Below are 13,885 nucleotides of genomic sequence, written 5' to 3'. Positions count from 1 at the left end.
ATCCTCATCCTGTGGTCACGATCATATCATATTTTTTATACCGTCAGCCTTTTAAGAGCGATGAGCAATTTTCAGGGCCATATCAAATGTCATAGCCACTGGAAAAAGAAACCACTCAAGGTTAATAACATTATGTGTATGGCTGACTTTAAATGACCTAGAAAGCCACTGACATTTCAGAGCAATCGGACAATTTCAAATGGTATCATTGAATACAAATGGTAAAATTTACCTCATTACTTTATAGTATTTAAGGAACAGTTAATTGAAGTTATTATATTCAAACATGAATATGAATCGAGCATCACAATGGAAAACAGAATAATAAGGGATCTTTCAAGTTTTCTTTTTCAACTTAAGGTCAAGTTGTTCACAGGTCCTAGTTTTAAGTTTAAACTGTGAATCCAGCAGTAAAGCTTGATTTGATGAGACTAAGTAAAAGCAAGACAACATTGGGTAAGAAACTTCTCATGAGGATGAGTCAAGCTCTTATAGTCATAATTGTTGGATTGATAAGAACAATTTTATTATTGGATGGAAGCCCCTAAAAAGAGTACAAAACAGTACTCAAAGAAAATAAACCTGGTAAGTCACAGCACTTAAGTGCAGCAAAGCAGCAAGGTGCATCTTATGCATAGATTATGCATGTGACAACTTTCAAATATGTACATTCAACACATGTATTTGAACCATTCTACACCCAAGTTAAGTTGAAGCTCTTATTATGGATGGGCATGGGCTCCTGTTATGCATGAATAAACATGAAAAAGACATCCAGTGTCTAACCTCACCTCTGAAACAATTCCAAAATTGTGTCTTTTCAAGAATACGTGCAAAAATGTTGATTTTGAAGGTGGAGAATAATTCAATCCCTTATGCCGTTTCTAGTGACTAGGTCAAGACTTTTCGGTGATCCAAACATAGGAAATATTACTAGTAATTTCATTGATCTTCAAGTGATGAGTGTAGAAATTTAAAGCTATGGAACATAATTTGCAGCATCTGGTGTAAACATCCACCTCTAAAAAAGCATGTGAGCCATGCCACTTGCTCAATGCGTCCAGTGTATTAACAGCTTCAAGGTCAAGGACATTCATGATTTAACTATTTAAAAATCAATGAAAGCATGGTCCATATTCTCAGGTTCTGGAGCAAAGCGTAGTCTGTGTACTCACTGTGTACTCACAGTGTACCACCCTTCTGATTGGCTCTAGATAACTTAGTAATCCATCAAAGGGCCTACAATGACAGCTCTACACCCACACTGTCAAAAGTGAGGTTAGAGGTAACAATTAACCGAACATATGAATCTCTGGCCTGTGGGAAGAACATGCTTTTCTTTCTTTTTTTTTTAAGGGCAGTCCCTTAGAGATCGGGTGAGGAGCTCGGCCATCCAAGAGAGACTCAGATTAGAGCCGCCTCTCCTCCACATCGAGTGTAGCCAGTTGAGGTGGCTCAGTCATCTGTCTCAGATATCTCCTGAATGCCTCCCCCGTGTGATCTAGGAACACCCCACTGGAAGAGGCTCAGGACAGGGCCAAGAAGCTCTGCAAGGAGAACTGATTTGTAATTTAAACCTAGTATAAAGCCCTTAGAGAACATAAATGAACAAGCAAATTACTGAAAACCAAGAGTGGAACATAAAGTTTAATGATAAATTTAGAGAAAAGTTTAAAGCAGGGTTACGCTTTAGAATAATAACTAATACCTTCAACACCTGTAATGCTCAATTAACGCTCAGGAAAGAGCTGCAAATCTGTCAAGCTGGGTTTTCTACTAAAACTGAAGGCCTGATTAAGAAAGCGTGATCAAAAGTTCAGCAAAGGGGCTCACGTCTAATCAAAAGGTGCTGCAGAGATCCACAGCTCAGCTGGATAATCTATGAATATGACTCGAGTTCATAAATTTTACAAAGTGGGCCATAAATATAACAATATCAACAGAAAGTCATTGTTGAAAGAAAGCCAATTCACAGTTTTTGATGAGTCATGTAAGGAATGGCCTTCTAGAGGAGCTCTGGTAAAATTAAACTTAGATTTGAGCTTTTTTTCCTCAATCAAAATGGTTTATACATTTTTTTTTTTTTACTGTATTGAGGAGAGCTTGATACTTTTCTTCATGTGATATCAACAAAGATGCTTCAAGTAAACTAAGGGGACAAACGCTACATATTTTGTTAAAAATGCAAAATATGTAGCATTTATAGCGTTTAATTTTCTTTCTTTCACAATTATTCAACTACGCTATGTTTGTCTGTCACATTAAATCAACATAAGTTTTAAACGTTTGCATGACAAAGTAAAATATTCAATGAGTGCAAATAGTTTTGCAAGACATTGTACTGAACCTGTAAACAATGGTTTCTAAATAAATTAGGCTAACTAAAACAATTGAGTGTTACAATACTAAGAGGCTTAAAGGAATGTTTGGCGGCTGATTGTTTGGGAAAGGTTTGATGAGTAAGTTGCTCTCCGAAGCTTAAGAGATTCACTTCAGTTGACCTTTATTCAGCATAAATGTGAACAAGTCAAAGACTTGACGAGTTAATTAAAGTCCAGTAGAAACCACGAGAGCCCTAATTATGTGCTGAAAGCTTTTGTATGATATTAGCATCTTTCCTAACTTTGAAATTGTACAAAATTAATACCTGGCATAGTTTTTTTTTTTTTTTTAGTTATAATACAATTTCATCCTTTTTTCCACACTGTTGTTCTGTAAATATTTAATTCAGATCTCTATATAGAAGTTTTTTTTAAACTGAATTAAAGTGATATTATGTCATTTTTGAACTGCAAAATGCTGCATTGTTTGCAGTGTAAAAACTGCACGCTTCTCTCTTCATGTATGTGTGTGTGTGCAGCTGTTTATACAATTACACTTGCACATGCGGTGACACAGTCAAACAGTTCTCTGCGTGTTGAATGCATATCACAATGAGTGAAGAGGAAAAAGAGCAGTCACTTCACAAAAAGACACACACACACACACACTCCTACACACACACATTCTGTAGGAAAGACGCAGTGGTGCATCCCAGCCCATATTTCACCAGCAGGGGATAATTGTGCCATTTCTCAACGAGTGCCAGAGACTCTATTTACTGCATGCTGCGGTGGGATGGGTGGTGGATATGAACTGATGAGCTCCAAGAGGAAAACTACCAGCTCACGCATGTGCACACACAAACACAGAAATAAACTAGCATACACACACACACTGAACACTCACCAATCAGTGGATTGTCTTTTCTCCGCAGATAAAATAGGCAATTTTAGCTATAGGGATCCATAATCTACTTCAACAGAAAAGGCCTAAGGTGCAGTATTTGATCATACTGAGATACTCTCAAACATAAGTACACAAAATGAACATGGAACAAGAGGAGTTCATTTGATTAGAGAACAATCAGAGCTTGAGTAGCGAATGCTGGGAATCAGACTCGTGCTTGGATGCAACAGAGAAAGGAACTTACAAGTGCGATTTATATTATGCTTATGTGTCACACCCAAAAATAACATTTGAATCATTACTGCAATGTTAAAAGCTTTAGATTACTCCTTTAAAATTATGAAGAGAAACTTGAGAAGAAAGGGTAATTTAAACCAGCTTCTTTAATGCTTTGGATGGAGATAACAATAATCTTTGATGATGCATGTCAGATAATACTCCATTCTTTATTAGTTTCTTACATTGTGCTAGACTTCTTTGACTAATTTGCCTGTCCTTCACATGTAGGAGGCTATTTTTTAAATGTAACCAATTATTGAGATAGTTTTCGTTTTTAAATAAAAAAGTACATACAATCATGTATCATACAACAATCAACAAAAACAAATATACCAAATCCACATATTAAGAATGCATTGGAAACGGTGTCATTGTGAATCAGAAACAACACATACAAGTTTATTTCGTTAAAAGTACAGTCACTGCTTTTTCAGACCAACACTGGGGGCAATTTTAACCATGAAAAAAAAAAAGTGCAAAAATCAGATCTATTTATATACCATGTTGTTATTAGGACTATGGTGTTCTTTAAGCAGGGATGCTTATTTCAGTAAAATTATCACTTAATGTAAATGTCTTACTGCTGTATTTTCAAAAGTTAGGCAGAATATAGTGCAAATGTTTAAGAATAATGCAATTTTTATAGGATACAAAGTAAATGTTCAGACAGCAATATATGGTGAGTATATAAATTAAAGCAAAGACAAAAATACACTCATTTAGACTAAAATCAAAGGCAACATATTTTCTGTCAATTAACTTTATTCCAAAATCAATCTGAATATTATGTGTAACAATACTAAATTGATAAGTAATTGTCTTTGATAACCAAACAAAATTACTGCATAAAATTGTCTATTGGCTGCGCTGATTTCTAAACCATGTCCCTGGCCTCTCAAATACCTATTAAAGCGGAAACCTTTACAAGAATCTCATTTAATTTCTTTATTGGCAAAGCAAAACTAACTACTGTGATTTAATATAAAAAAAACTAGCATGTTATATCACAAAAAAAAAGATAAATTAGTGTTGAAAATAAAACAAGCCAATCAGTACTTTATTGATACTGTCTGGTGTATTGAGGAGAATTATTGCTTCTTTAATACTTTGCACAGGCATATTTTTTCTGTATGCTTTAGGGAAAACATTGCCTTCTGCCTGGAAAGTAGTTAAAAAGCTTTATGCTTTTGGCATAAATTGGGGGAAAGTTCTCATTAAAACTTTGTTTGGACTCTGCAGAAGCAGGAGACAGTAGCTTCCCTTTGCCAACTCATCACTGCTAGCCTCATTAAGTGCTAAAGACGGCTCATCAATGCACACTATCTTCTGTCCAAAAAGACACCACAAAGATGCTTCAGAGAGATGAAAAGGAGAGCAGGAAGAAGCTTGCTCTAGCCATCTGAAGGAGACGTGTTGGATGTGGATGCTCTAGGTGATCATATATGAGGTGCGTGTGTAGAAGTGAACGACCCTGCTGGAAGCTGCTTCGCCTCTCAGCCAGCCAGGCCTGGGGTGGCTTTGATGTGACAGAGGGAGTCCCTGTGAAGCGCAGGTTTAACACTGATGCTGTGGCCAGAATTCAGCACCTGTCTCCACTAATCCTATTTCAATCACTCTTGCAGCCTCTTATCTCTGACTCTGCTGGCCCACTGCCCATCCTCTCCCTACAAATCCTCTCTCTTTTTCTTTCAGCCTTTCTTTCTTCTTTTAAAGGTATCACTGTTTCTGTTATATCTTTCATTTTGTCCCTCTCTTTCTCTGGATAGGAATCCCATAGGAATCATTCTGATGCAATACGAGATCAACCCACAAAAATACCAGAAGTGAAACTACTTTTGAAAAAATAGAGCCTTTATGAGTTATTTTAAGCTGATGAAAACCTACAAATTGTGTTGGATGTAAAACATGTCATTCATATGACAGCTGTCTGGGCACTGAGATGTGATAAACATCAAGCTCAGCATGAAAGCTCTGCATCAGTTTTGAAAGAAAAAAAAAAAAAAGAGAGCAGCTGCAGATGCATGAGTGACAATCCCAGAGCTGCATTTCCTTCTTCTCTTGTTGTTTTGGTGGATAAAAGGATCCAGGCGTTTTAATTTTCCATCATCAGAGCTGGGAAACTCAAGAGGGTCTTTGCTGCATGTGGGCAGTGAGAGAAAGCAGGCTATAGCAGAGTCACTCCGGTGATGGTGTTACGTAGGAGGGTGCAGAACTGTAAAAGAAGGATCGACCACCCAAGTGTTCTGCTCAAATTTTGCCCTACCTTTCAGGCCAGCTTCTGTCTTTGAAGACCATGTCTGAGGTTTATTTCTTTGCATAAATCTAACACAATATTTGATGTTTTGGGTGATGTTTTCTTTAATGGAACCAAATAAACATATTTGCTAATCACAGTCCATATGTCCTCAGAGATTTAGGCGTAAGTTTAAGATGCAGGTAATAAGTTACACATAATTACCATTAGCTACTATTTATACTAACAAACATGTGTCTAAAGGCAAAACAAGTTTTTTGTTTATCATTTTTCTTTTAGTTAAAGGAGGATTTAACGAGCTGTACATGCACAAAATAATGCAACTTAGAGTTTAAGCACTTTTAGGGTCATCTGGACATTTTTCCAAATTAATAAAACAAGAACTAAAAGCTGCATCTCCATATTTGGTTAAGGTTTTGGATATGCAGACCAGACTTGAGCCAGAAGATCTGAGAGGTCTGGGCTCTTGATATACTGATAACAAGTCTGTAATGTAATTTGATGCAGAGCCAATGATTTATAGATTAGCAAAAGTATTTAAAGTCTGTTCTTTGAGAAACAGGGATGCAGTGGAGGGACTTTAGAACTATGATGATGTGCTCCATTTCCTTTGTTTTAGTGAGGATGTGGGTAGCAACCATACAGATCAGCTGCAGCCATCTGACTCTTTAGGCAGACCTCTGAAGCACTGTTGCAACAGCTGATGGATAATTGCAGTTCTTAGGGACTGGAGAAAAACCCTGACAAAGGGGACAATTTTATTATTTGACTCATATCTAAAATTATGACAGGGAAATCATTCTTTAATTAACTGAGTCCGGTGCAGAATTATTTTATTCCGTTTAAAGCTACAGTACTTAATTTTCAGCAGTGTCTGATGGTCAGACTATAGACCAGAGCAACATGAACTGTTCCCCCCACCGACTCTCCCTGTCCAACAAAAATAAGGCTGTCATGTTACAGGATGGCTTCTACAATGTCTGCATCACCTATACTGCAAATTATTAAGAGGTTTGTTTAAATAGCAGTATTTAAACAATGAGTCTGTGTAGGATAGAGTTTTTATAGGCCTATCCTGCATAATGGTGATACTAGTTTGTCAGCTTTGCACTGCCATAGCACAAAGATGTCTGCCTCGATAAATGCGAGACCTGCCCTTATGGAATTATGAATTCCAATTTGTAAGGAAATGCAAACATTAAGATTAAGACTTCAGTTCGTAGATGATAATAAATAACATACTTATGTATGACATGTCAAGTTTCTCTCAGTAAATCCCGGTAATTATGATTTAATGCAGACTAATATGCAGAATGCTGCATATTCATTTTACTCGGTTCCTTCTTTAACTATAAATACTCCACTAGCTATTTTAGTTACAATCTCAAGAGCACACATTAAGATGTGCTGCACGGTGGGCCAGTGTCAACTTCTTTACCAAAAATGACCAAACGGTGAAGATGCAATGACAGAAAAGAAGAGGGCCTGGGTAAATTCTCACAGTTCCGACTAACGGCAACCACAAAATAGGCTTAAATTGGTCATCGTTTTGGTCAGGAGAAGAGAGATGCAAAAACACGGTAATTCTATTTCTTAGAATTTTTGAGAAAGATTTACTCAAGACACAAGATACCAGTGAATTTGAAACCCAACAACACTCAGCCAAAAGGCCAAACCAAAGCTGAGCAGCATTTTTAATGCAGCCCGGTGCATCAAGGACTGTACAGCCTCCTATATTGGAGAAAGCAACCAAAAATTACACAAACACAAGACCAAAAGACACACCTTCATTGAATGACCTTGGACAGACAACACAGATTGGGGGAATTAGGGGAATTGCTGTTTTAACTTCCAAGCATCTTCACTCATTAATTAAAATGGTCTAACACATAGCCTATACACAACAAGCAACTCTAAAAGCCAAGCTGGACTACAGGTTGGGCATTGATTGACATCCGACTTAGGATGTGCTTGGGATGTATCTTCGTGCTGCTTAAGATATTAGCATTTGGTTGCCTCCAATTTAAGCGTGTTTATAAAATGGGAGAGCATTCCAGACACCATTAAAAGTGATTTTACCAATAATTATGGTGGAAGCAAGAGCTTTAGTAAAACTTCATGGAGTTTTATCACTCCTTCAGAAGGAAACATATGCAATATAACTGACAGAATAGAATGTTGCCCCACCACTCACCGTTGAATTGCACCGGAAAAAGGGCTATAAAAATGTTTACTTTGATGAAAGAATTGCAAAAGAAGCAATACAATTCTGATAATATCTCTGAAGGACAAACCCTGATTTTTAATGATCATTTTACCTCTCTGTTAATGGAGATTATAAATGTCACTCATTAATATTCAATTGAAGTGTAGGTATATATTTAAGAATATATTTAAGTATAATCTAGATTTATAAAGAATCAAAGGCTCAATTTAATTCAGTTAATTTATGTAGCTCCAATTTATAACAAAGTAATTTCAAAGCACTTTACAGAGACAATACATTCTGATTAGTTAAAAGTTCCTGTCAAGCGCAACCACTTCATTACATCCAGTCCTTTACTTGTAAGTCGTGCTCCTGCTTGATGAGCTTGTATTTTGTTGTTAAATCTTCAATCCCTCACCCTGAGCATGCATGTGGAGACAGTGGAGAGGAAAAACTCCCTTTTAACAGAAGAAACCTCCAGCAGAACCAGGCTCAGTGTGAGCGGCCATCTGACGAGTCTGACTGGGTTTCAGTAAAACATTTTTTAGTTTTTCATTTTAAATTCTAACATATTGTAAAAAAAAAAAAAAAAAAAAAACGGCTCTTGTTTTTAGAGTTCTCTTGACAAAACAGAACACTCACCTTATCAATTAAATGTTATGGTAATGATAATAATATCAATCAACTTTAGAATATCTTTGTATCCCTACTTAATATCTATATCCCTCCAACATACATATGCAAAAATGTCTTGCAAGTAATGATTTTTGCCATATTTTTTGACAAAAAAGGTTACCCCTTGAGAATCACTATGCTCTGACTTTTAGATGCATCCCTTCTCAATGAAATCTGAATCAAATAAATGGCTCCTTATGAGACCGTAATGATAAGCTGATTTAGCTTATTTGGCTTCCAGGGTTCTAGCGAAGTGTTACAAAATTTGCAGGATACAAATCAAAAGTTGCAGGATAACATATCTTGGGAACCTGACTTGGGCATTCCTGATCTGCACCATTCCATTATCTTTGGAAAGAGAAATCTCCCCAAAGACGCGCTGCTTTGTATTCTGTTATTCTTACATGAAAAGGCTAGAAGAAGACTCCAACCATCCGGATTTATTGTTTGTTCGGCAAAGAAAACACAACCATGTGGGATTTCATGAGCTTAAAAAATGCACTGTTATTAAAAAAGTGAAGTGATTATGTTAGTACTGCAGTGCAGGGGAAGATCCTAATATACCGTTCTTTGAAAGTTCATATCAACAAGAAACTGTCGCACTAGCTGGCAGAACTTTAAGTTTGGGAAATGAGTAAAGCCACAGAAAATTATTTGTTTTATACTAAGACACTAATCCCAGCTTTTCAGCAGCTTTATATCACCAGTTACATAAGAAAAAACCCAATACGGCAGGAATCTATTTTTTGATATCATGTGAAATAGGCATGAACATGTCCTAGATGTTTGTTAGTTTTGCTGAACAGAAAAATTAAAGAAGGGCTAAATCAATAATAATATTATTAAACACACCAAACCCAGCATTCAGCTAGGATTTCATTAGCTCTACTTTTATTCTTTTTTTTTTTTTTTGCCTGCCAAAAGACAGATGTGACAGCCAGAAACAGACACGGAGAACAAAGAAAGAGGAAGAACAAAAGAATAGAAGTCACTTTAAACTTTCAAATACAGAGATAAAAGGGGAAAATTGATGTGAGACAATGCCAAACAGACAAAAAATAAGGGAAAAAAACTAAAACAAAAATAGAATTAAATAAATAAATAAAGATACCCAATTTTTTTAACATGCCAAGGCTACAACCTAATCTAGTAAATTACTATATCTTTATTGGCATCACAGCTGCTATATCTGTCCCAATGCTGCTTTGCATTTAAAAAGACCTCACCCAGGTCAGCAATTAACAACAATGCTCTATAAAGAACAAATTAACAGCTCGGTATGACAGGTTAAAATTATGCTCGGCATGAGCAGCTTTTGCCATAGAAACCCTTCATCTCCATCTGCATCCTCTCATGCCACTGATAAGCTAACACAAATACAGATGGTGTATCATCTACCACACAGTTTTTCATGCTCATGATGGAGGTTTAGAAACCAGGGAGATTCAGCTAGTGTGAAAACATCAAAGTTCACATAAAATTTGAAATATCATAGTAAAGTTGTAAAAGAATAAAAGCACATACTGTTATCATTCTTTTCCTTATAATGCAAAAAGGTTTTTAAACTTTTTTCAGGATCCAGAATGTACAAACAGACTTGAAGATGTTGTCCAAACTGAACTACTGTGGGCGGTTTGGGGAATGTTAATGACTGAAAGAAAGCCAGATTCAATGCGTTTAAAATTACATTTAAAATAACCTCCAACAATTGAATCCTTCAAAGCAAAATTACAACTATATAAGCTTGTATTTTTACTTCTGTAGCTTTTTGGACATAGTGAGTCTAGAAAATAAGGTGTATTTTTGCTCCAGCAGTACAATTGTTGGGGTGACGCATGATTTTAAATTTGTTTGTTATGGAGAAGCTATAAGGGTAAAAAGACTAGTGGAATTGTAAACTAACAAATGTTTGCTCTTATATCTCAAATGACTCAAAAACAAATGCCATTGCTTTCAGAATGGAAAGTAAATAATACATTTTGGGCTGAATATGAATTCTGCCATTATTTTTCTAAGCAAATGGGTGAATCACTTTGTGATATTTTGTGGAAGAAAGAACAGAAATTTGAAAAAAATAAAAATAAAAAAAATCAATGCACAGTCCAAAATCCATTCATCTTCTACATAACTCTGCAACTACAGTATTTTGGCCAATGGGTAGAATCAAACCCATCTGTTAAAGTTGGCTGGTTTTTAACACACTGTGCTTATTTGCAGTCATCAAAGATTCTCATTCCAATATTTTTCATTCCTTCCCCACTAATGTGGTTCCCTTCCAAGGAAAATATAATTCACCAGGTGAATTAGAGGTACATGACAAGTTAATTAAAAACATTCAAATGTCCCTGAATTCTACAAAAGAGGAATTAACACAGTCTGCGACAAAAAATATAGTGCAGCTGAGGTGATTTATGTAAGTTGGAAGGTAAACGTTTAAAAATGTTTTAGGATGAGGTCACCATTCATTGTGGAAAAGTTTAAAGATGAGTGGTAGGAGAAACTATAAAGAAAAAGCTTTTAATCACAGACTTTTTCAGAAATTAGTTTTCTGTAATGTAGACTGTCAGGATGATAAAGTAGGTTAATTTATAAATATTTTTTCTTCTACTGCCAATTTCCTGTAAATAGCAAATTTCATTTTGTTAAATGGTTTAACTTCAATATTATCAAATTAAAATTGTCATCTTTTTACAAATTATTAAATTAACTAGCTTTAACTTGCTCTACTTTGTTATTAATTCTAAGGTAGCATACCATGTCTTCAAGCTCAATCTGTAGAGGAGAACAAACAGAATAACTTTAAATCTCTAGTAACAATCCACAGAAAGAACCAGTCTCATCAGGGAGGGACCTTTGTAAATCCAGTATTATGAGTCATCTGATTATATCAGCTGGAATCATTGCACCCTAAATAATGATGATATTATACGTCATTCATTCAATATTGATATACACTCTGGCGCCACTTTAATAGGTATACATCACTAGCACCAGATTGATTTATTTCGCCTTGATGTTTATGTTATTTGTACATGACACTAATTTAACAATGTGTCCAAAACAAATTCTCTGAGATTTTGCTCCCTATGTGAATTTCCGGCCGCACATCATTTATTGCATATGATATTCTGTATTGGATTGGGATCTGGTAACCATGATGCCATTGTAATTCTGTGAACATATTGTTATTCTAAAAAAAAACAAAAAAAGGTATTGATAAATTTAGCTCTGGACATGTTTTTGTGTTTTTCTTCCTGCTGAAAGTAGAAATGAAAGGTTCTGTAGATATTTGCTAAAGTCAGAGAGGGAAGGATATGAAGAGTCAGAATTTTGGCATCTAAAACTGCTTCTAGGGGCCCAAAAGTGTAGCAAAAGAGTATTCATAAAACCTTTCCACCATCACAGGCCTTCTGAACTTGGAAGGATTTATCATGCCTTTGCAGTATGTCACCAAATTCTGACCCAAAAACCTATTTTTTTTTTACAGCAATGCACACTCATCAGTCAATGTAAAATTATTTTAATTTTGCAATTGATGTATAATATTAAGCTTTTTCAATATTTAGCCTAACTTTTCTTTCCTAAACATGAGTTACAAAAGTGCAAGGGGTCTTTTCATTCTTCTACGACCTTGCATAATTCTACAAAACTACTGGTTATGGAGACTGTTGTGAGTGAAAAGGTTCAAGATCTGCCTGTCTGGCATCAACAATGATTTCTGTTTTAAAGTAGTTTATAAACTGTATATCCTCTTTTATGTCCCATTCTGACATTTGGTTTAAAATTAAGCGAATGCATTTATTTGCATTTATTCTAATGTTGACAGGGAACTAAAATGCTGATAATAAAAAGGCTGCTTGTGAGAGTGACAATCCATTGAGCTTTCACTTTAAAAGTTCAGAGGAACCAGATTTTGATGAATGAATGAGAATATGTGTTTTCCATGGTCATATGACCGGACCCATCCTGTATGTAACCTGAGCAGTCCTCCTTTTACTCTTCCTCTCTATGCACAAACTGGTCGTCTTCAGAGGTACTGTAGCTTTACAGAATTGCCTCCCTTTGTTTAGAGGATGTCCAAACTGTCAAAGCTGCAAAACAAGTACTGCTGTCTGATACGCACAAATGAACACATCTCATCTGCAAGAGAGCTCCATTCGTTTTTTTTTAGATATGACTTCAGAGAAAATTAAGTGAAGATTTAGAGAGAAAAAAAATCAGAAAAAGCAGGAAGGATGGAGGGAGATACACAAACATAGTGTCAAGACATTCCAGGTTCTGTCCCTTGTGTCAGTCATTCTTTAGGTAAAACTGTAATGCTGCTTTCACTGCAGCTTAAAACTCTGTTTTCTCCTGTATGGTTTGACTGAGATAAAATGTAAAGCCTAGGAATGTGGTAGGGGTGAGGTACAGAGAGGATTTCCTTATCAGCGAGCCATGATGACAACTGCCTTAGTTGTTTTAACCCTTATCACTGGCATTTACTTTTATTTTCTGGCATAAATCAAATCTCACTTAAACTAACTTAAAAGTAATAAAATAATTAATTTCATGCAACAAAAAAAGAAATATGGTTTGAAGTGTCAGTGTATAAGCTTTTGACAACGTTAACTAAATTGTAAACGTAAAAGAAGGAATACTTGTCAGCTTTCAAATACACAGTCTGTGTCATGTATAAAGTGATGAGGGAATAAATAATTCAAAAAGCTGCCTTAGGCTAAATAATCTGGTGCTCTCAGCTTTTCTCTAAAGTTATTGTTCCAGGATGTAGCTGTTTGTAGCAGAGAATTTCCAAACATTCTCTGATACTTTTAAGAGTTAAATTTTTAAGCTGACATGGGTGAAGAATTGGACTAAGGAAAATGTGGCTCAGTTATTGAACAACCACTGGGTGCGTTCCAATCAGCTTTTCTAATGTGCATTTTTAAATATTGCCTCAGAAAAGCTTGATGAAAACAGCAAAGTTCTAATGGAAAAATGTCCCTCAAATTCTCAAAGAAGTTTTTACTCTCGCTGGATTTGGTTTTTGGCTTCTTTAAAAAGGGTTAATGCGTAAAACGGGAGATGAAAACACTTTTTCATGATGTAGCAAACTTTTATCTCACATGACTGAACAGGTATTTCTGCTATCACGGCGTGACTGGAGGCAACATCGCCATTACTAGCTAAAATGTTAACGTAACAACATCTTGCATGTTAATTGAGCATGCATGTCAATAATTAGTATTTTTCTATAAGGATTA

The 13,885-nt window shown here is 35.7% G+C and overlaps 1 protein-coding gene across 3 annotated transcripts in view; it reads right to left on the bottom strand.

The window, feature by feature from the left end:
• The window catches only part of rbms3 (RNA binding motif, single stranded interacting protein), a 433,687-nt gene that overhangs the window by 210,583 nt on the left and 209,219 nt on the right, over window positions 1–13,885 (bottom strand). The window lies entirely within an intron of this gene.

The sequence above is a fragment of the Cyprinodon tularosa genome, unplaced genomic scaffold, assembly GCF_016077235.1.
Source record: "Cyprinodon tularosa strain WSP-4 unplaced genomic scaffold, ASM1607723v1 ctg13, whole genome shotgun sequence".
Lineage (NCBI taxonomy): Eukaryota > Metazoa > Chordata > Actinopteri > Cyprinodontiformes > Cyprinodontidae > Cyprinodon > Cyprinodon tularosa.
This window is presented reverse-complemented; position numbering and strand designations above follow the sequence as displayed.